At 45.7% G+C, this 7110-nt stretch overlaps 1 long non-coding RNA gene across 1 annotated transcript; it reads left to right on the forward strand.

Annotated features, from left to right (window-relative positions):
• Positions 1–3341: 3341 nt before the first annotated feature.
• On the forward strand, positions 3342–6514 carry LOC125940871 (uncharacterized). The gene is made up of 3 exons (XR_007464050.1): positions 3342–3502; positions 4504–4642; positions 6432–6514. It is a non-coding gene; the product is annotated as an uncharacterized LOC125940871 (long non-coding RNA).
• The last annotated feature ends 596 nt before the right edge of the window (positions 6515–7110 follow it).

The raw sequence follows: 7110 nt of genomic DNA on the forward strand, positions 1-7110 counted from the left end.
GCGACGGTTGTATCCATGGGGCGCCTGATACCAATATCACCTGCTGTTAGAATGGCGGGCCGCGTGTCCAATACGGCGGCAGTTGAAGGAAATGGAAGCGTCATCAGTAGTCCTCCACTCAGCTGGGTTGCAAGTACGGAACGGCGGCCTTTGACCTTGGGCGTGCGAAATTGAGGGACGGCGGTCGATGGGCTGGGAAGGAGCTACGGCGCACACAGAGTCCAAGCCAGAATTGGAGAGCTCCTCATGAACGATAGATTGGACTAGTGGCACCATCTGGGAGCTATGGTCACAGGTACGGCCGCACGTAGAAGCAGGAGACACAGCGTTATGTTCACGTCGAATGATCTTCACGTGTTCCACGGGGAGCGGCGCCGACGGATGAGTATGTCTTCGCAGGACCACGTTGCTGCCGTGTTCGTAAGTCGAGCGAAATTGTGGGCAATGCGTCAACTTTTGGCGGCCTCAAAGCGCTTGCACTCTTGTATGATGGCATTGAAGGTGTCGCAGTCTGCAGATTAGCAGGTTAAAGGCATTATCTGCTATGGCCTTTAACACGTGGCCTACTTTCTGAGACTCCGTCATGCCGTCGTCTGCTTTGCGGCAAAGGGCAAGCACGTCCTCTATATAAGTCAGGTATGACTGTCGCTGTCTGTACACGAGATGCCAGCTCCTTCTTTGCTGCTGCCTTTCTACCTGCAGACTTGCCGAACAGGGAACGCATCTTTTCCTTGCATGCATCCCAGCTCCAATTTCGTCTTCGTTATTCTCAAACGACACCTTCGCTGTTCCTTTGAGGTAAAATAATATGTTTGTCAACATGATCGTCTATTCCCAGTGATTATTCATACTTGCATGCTCGTACACGGGTAGTAAGTCCTCGATGCAGACGTTGTCAGTCCCGCGGAATGTGCCTGTGTCTTTTAGCTGAGCCAGGACGACTGTTGTCGTTGCAGCCGCCTTGGTAGGAGCAGACACCTCTTCCGCCATCGTGGATAAAGCCAAGCGTCGGCCGCTGCGGAGCTCCGTTGTACCGTGTGGATACCCAGCACCTCCACCAAAATGCCACGGGGATGAGGGTAGCCAAAAGGCACACGAAATCATATTTACAATATATATACAGAGATAGAGAGCTGCAGGCGATATGGCAGTACAACCACACGAGCGCTGCTCTGATCGTCGTCTTCTTCCATGCTCGTCGCATTCTTCGATGCTCGGGAGGATGCGTGCTTCCGCGCGCGGGAATAGTGCGTAACAATATTTCACCAGTTCCGTGATATGTCTCTACCATTATTCCAGCTACTCAGGGCCAGATAGACAGTAGTCGACATAGTTTTTGTTTGGGCACGCCGCACAGGGCCTGTATGATGTCAAGCCTGTAGAAACCAATAAGTACAACTCTTTATTATCTGGGAAGTGCGGTACTTAAATCAATGATATCGTTATATTTTTGACTGTGTTTGTTATCGCGTTTATATACAAGGTTTACGGAATTTTTAATAACAGGCTGTTACAGATAATATAGTTCTAGTCCTTGAGCGGGACTTGATGGCGAGGCGGACATTAAGTGCACGATAAATCAAAACACATATTCAACTAATTAATAAAATTTCAGGAATTAGCTTCTTAATTAATGACTTTACAGCACACACTGCAATTTACGAATTGTAGCCGGTGAGCTTTCTTTCTTTCTTTCTTGTTTATTCGACACAATTTTACAAGCCTACAAGGCGTACGCCCTTGGAATCAATTTCCAGAATGACATTAATTTCGAGATATCCCAGCTAGCACAAAAGAGATATAATCATTCTTATTCATGGATATTTCGCTTTGACCGTCAAAAATCTACATTGAAGAAGTCAACATCGAGAAGGATTCAATTGGGATGGAAAAATCTTGCTATAAGGCGGATTTTAGAAGACGTTTAAAATCGCTTGTTCTAGCAGCCTACAATTATTGATTTTTTGTTGTTGTTGTTTTCTTTGTTCTGCTTTTTGGCGGGAAAAACGGACGTTGGTTTTTGTTTTTGCTTCGCCCTGTTAGAAGAGATTGCAATCAACCCAGGCGCGGGTGTTTGCATTGTGGTGAGTGAGCACTGAAGGGCAGCCGCTTGCTCTTTATGCTCATAATGAAGTCCACAATAAAGAAGAAAAGTTACGCTGACCTTTCAGACCGTCAGAAGAGGCGTAGAGTTAATGACGAACTGATATCTGCCAGTCCTGTTGCCACGAGTACCGTCCAATAAGAATCATGGTAGGTTAATGAAAGTAGTAAGCATGCTTCTAGTGAAGCATCCTCGCCACATGAGGATGCTCAATCCAAGGACAGTTTTCACGAAAGTGACCTTGCCTTGAAACGAGAAAATGTAGAAGCACATACGCTAGACATTTCTAGAGAATATTTTGTTCCACAAAATGACCCTCCTATGAGCGCGGGCATCGAAAATGGAGGTTCTTCGGACTATGCATCATCATCTGCAGAAAATCAGGCAAGTCATTGTCCACGTAAATGTGTGGAATTTCAAGGATGGCTTGCATCATGGGTTACAAGTCACCGAATTCTGCTTGTCGCAGTTTCTGAACTTCTCCGGAAACTAAGCACCACTTTCGACGTTGATTTTGTCATCGACGCGAGGACATTGTTGAACAGTCCTCGATACACTTCAACGCGATCTGTCCCTCCTGGCGAATGTTGCCATTTTTCTTTGAAGGAAAATTTAGAACGCATGATTGCTGTGTTCCTGAGTGGCTGTCGAGGATAGATCCCTTGACAACGCTCAGAGGATTTTAAATGACAATGTCAGCCAAGTTGGACTGACGGTTCTAACTGTAAAATGTTTTGATATAGTTTGTCGCAGTTTTCGTTTTGCCTGTTTGGTTAACTTGTTTTACTTTGGACGAAAGGAAGAAAAAGACACCGTAGTCTAGTTGCTAGAGAACCGGCTGCTGTGCCCCACGGCAGAGGTTCGATTCCATTATACGTTGCACATCACTTTTTTGCATTATAAAGCGAGTTAGGAACCTACCTACCTACCGCAAAGTGCCAAGAATGAGGCATTAAAAAGTTCGACTTTTGTTATTTCAAATTATCTTTGTAAGGTGGCGCTAGCATTATGGTAGCAGCCGCACTTTGTATTTTCTTAGTTAAATTAGCTAGCATTTCTGTGCTTCAGGTACCGAGTACGAAGCCACACTGCGTATTTTTCTGCATTGCAGCAGCGTGTGTCGCAAGAGGATGCAGCGCCGCGACTTATCATAGCGGCTACCTGACAAAGCAAGGAGTGAGTGGCGCGACGGCTCATCGGCCTCATCGCTTGCGCCGACGCAGTCTGAGCCGCCGAGCGGACTGCGCTCTCCGCGCAGCTTCCCTCCAGATTGCGTAACTTTTGAACCCGCCGTTACATTCACCGTTATTTTTGTCAGGACCAGCCGTTAAGTTCCTGACGCGTATTCGTTCATGAACTGCGGAGCGCCAGACTGCCTTCCACATCTTCTTTGCTCACGTAAGTAGTCACTGCCACTTTGACACCTGTCGTGTTTAATTATTTACGGTTTTCAGGCGGCAGTTTTAGGTGGGAAGTTTTAGGCGGTAATGAAGTTTTGCAATGAAAGCGCCTTGATTTTAACTGGAATCTCTAATATTGTTCAAGAGGCATGTTTACGTCTGCGTACGTTTCTTTTATTGTGTGCGTATTCAGGTTTGCCAAAGCTGTCTAAAATTACCTCTGTGACGTTTCATTGACCATTGATCGTTAGGATGACGATGACATTCCCGTTTGGCACAGAATGATGAGACGTGCTACGATCTTCGCGTAGCCACAGCATTCTTCCGTCAACGCTCTTGTGCGAGATCACTCGTGTGTTTTTCCGAGCGTGAAAGATGCCCGCGAATACACGCGAAACTGCCGAACGACTGGCCGCTCGAGGCAGTTTGCGTGTATTGGCAGGCATCTTTCACACTTGGAAAAACACTTTATGTAGCTCATATTGAGAAACAGAAAGCGGTATCAGGGGTTTCTCATGTTGCTTTACAATCTTCGCATCGACACTTTTCATCTAACTATAGTAATTGAGAAGTTAATTAATTAATTAGAACTAATTATCTAACTAGGCGGAATGAAAAAAATAATCTATCGCCAAAATTACCTTGGTTCTGTCCTGGTACGTGGCACTTGCATATTTTTAAAGTTTGGCTAAAGTTAAATGAAACGCCCTGTATGTAGTGCACTGTTGCCTTGTTTTTTCTAACATAATCCGACAGTGTAGCTATTTACAGCATCTTTTTTTAGGATACCTAACATTTTTTGGCTTCAGTCATGCAACAAATAAATTTTGAGGTCGCACTGGCGTTTTCTTTTTGCAAGTCTGTGCAGTAACAAAATTCTGTTAAAAAAGAAAAATTCCAATATACAGTTGTAATAGGCACTGCTGTTACATTATAAACATAGATACTCCGAGTTTATCAGCATAACAATAAAGAGTTTTTTTGTAACTCACTATGCAGGCACATACCTACGTGCAAGAGAGAAGGCGCGTGAGGGTGAAGACACCGATCATGTACCCTCTACAGGTGCCGAAAGGGGCAGACGAAAACGCCGCCGCCCAAAGGGCCACCACGAAACTCCTGAACTCCAAGAACCCAGGTAACTGTTATTTCATATTAAAATCGTACGAATTAAATTTCCAGCGTGACACATATACAGTCGTATCTCGATAAAGTTCGTTCGAATTAAAGGAAGGACTTATTTCTGAAGTATTCGTGCACCACATCACGACGTACGAATGGAGTCGTTATATATCACGGCGCGCAAGCAGATGGCGAGTAGGGGCCACGAGACTGCCCACGTCGGCCAACGGCAACGCTCGCAGAAAACGATGCTGTAGGGAGCGGGCGGCGCCAGCACGGCGGCGCCGGGCGCGCGCGGACACGTCGAAGGTGAGGAAAGAGGGCGTCAGGGAAGCGGATTTGGCTTCAGCAGAGGTCACCCCGTCGCTTCGGTGGCTCCCCTCACTCTCCACTCTCAACTCCCTCGTAGCTCCCCCACCTTCGACTGTCTCCGTGCGCGCCCGCCGCCGGCCCGGCGCCAGCTTAACCCTCTCCCTTTCTTTTCCTGCCGTTGAAGCGAGCGTTGGCCGGTTGTGAGCAGTTTCGTTGGCCGGACTGGGCCTCCGTCGGTGCTTCCCTCTGCGTCGCAGCCGCAGCGTTAAGACATCGACTCGAACACGCGTGTTACGGCGCGACGACGTAACGGCGACCGTGCCATTTGAGAGAGAGAAATTTACGCCGCGGTTCTTTTTCTTTTATTGCGCTAGAAATTATATGGGCACTCCAAGCGCATTTTTGCTGCCGTCGACGTCGCCGTGATATTCCGTATAAAGTGCAACGGCGATGAAATCGTCGCCGCGCGCCATGGGTGGGTTTTTGTGTGTGGGCTCATTTCGGTGTAAGCAAAAATTGCATATGCAAGCACTCTAGATCATAATTGATTTATAAACTGCACGAGCTTAACCTTTAACCCATTGTGTAACTATAAATGTCACCAAGGTCAAAGTTAGTGAAACTGGGTGGAAAATTACGGCTTATGTTCCCACCTTGTGTTTGGATGACTCACTGTTTTTGTAAAAAAATTATTTACAAGTGCATGGCAATGTTATTGTGTGGAGGTTTTCAAACAGGCAAGTTATAGGCGTGCAACATTTTAATAGTTTAATTACAAGCAACTGAAGTTCTTACTGTATATGCTTGAAGCAGCCGTGCTGCAAATAGTCGCTGTCACTCAAGGTTGCACTCGTCTGCTGTCTTTTATTTTTTAAGGAATCGCAATATATTTGCTCAATTTGAAGTATGCGATGTGTTTGATAGACTGGTGTTTAGGTATATGCTCAAGCCTGCGCCATTTCTGAATTGGCTATGTGATCTGTGGCAAATAAAATTGGGGTGGTGTAACAATGCTGTCACACTGAAGCTGTGCCTTTGCAGAGCCGCACTTACCTTTTTTCTCGTACAACATTATCAGAAATGCATTATCTATTCCTTTCTTTGAATGCTAATTGGCACCTACTTCGCACATGTTTAGGAGGTTGCTGTGATCTACCAGTCGCCAACTAGTCAAGACAACAGCCTCCTGAAAGCTAGCAAAATAGCCGACACTTACACTGGTTGGCGATTGCACATGCAACACCTTCAGTTAGATGTAAAGTATGTCTTCAAGGCAACAGAAGGGAATTTCACTTGTGATCGGTTAATGTTAGAACCATGATAATAAAGGTGGAATGCTCGATAACTGTGTGCTTGGACCAATATATTGTAGTGCTGCCCATTGCCAAGATATATTGCAGTGCTTATTGCCAATGCATTAAAAAACTATACGTTCACTAAGAAAAGTGTGCTTCAATTAACATACGTTTTACACATGCCTAATGTTTTTGCAGTAAGAAGACCTGCTGAATTAAGGAGCTACAGCCCAGCAGCCTGTTCGAAACCAGGTTTATCAAGGTCGATACCTGTAATGGACTTGGAGGCACTCATATTTAATGTTGATTGCTAGCTTGTCTAGCCGTGTTTACTTTTTGCAATAAAAAATGTTATTGCTGTATGTGTTTCGTGTATTGCACAAGCGCAAACCTGCATGCCGCCGGCCGGCGAAACGCCGCAGGGGCATGGGGAGAGGGAAGGAAAGGGAGACGAGGGGGGCGCTAGAGGGGAGGGTGAAAGAAAACGTATGTCAAAATCCTGATTGTAGCAGGATTCAATCTGTATTTTTTAAGTGCTTCTAATGGTCTTACAAAATCCCATTTCAAGACAGGATTTTTCGAAACTACTTTAAGCAGGATTCTAGAACTTCTTGCAATAGTCATATCCGCCGGACATTAGCAACGATATACGACCGTTTATCACCTTCTAAACGGACTGCACGGATTTTTTAGTGCGTCTTTCAGACGTTCATTTAGTCTTGGCGAATCGGTATGGAAGCAGTTTTCTATCGCTTTTGTGCTAGCTGGGATGTGCCATCAAACTCGCCGCACTAATGCACTGTTGTTCTACTTACTTTTTTAACAAAGTGCTCTTTCGTGCATTGAAGCATAAAAGTAATTGGAACGCCCACGTATC

This window comes from Dermacentor silvarum, chromosome 10 (genome assembly GCF_013339745.2).
Source record: "Dermacentor silvarum isolate Dsil-2018 chromosome 10, BIME_Dsil_1.4, whole genome shotgun sequence".
Taxonomy (NCBI): Eukaryota; Metazoa; Arthropoda; class Arachnida; order Ixodida; family Ixodidae; genus Dermacentor; species Dermacentor silvarum.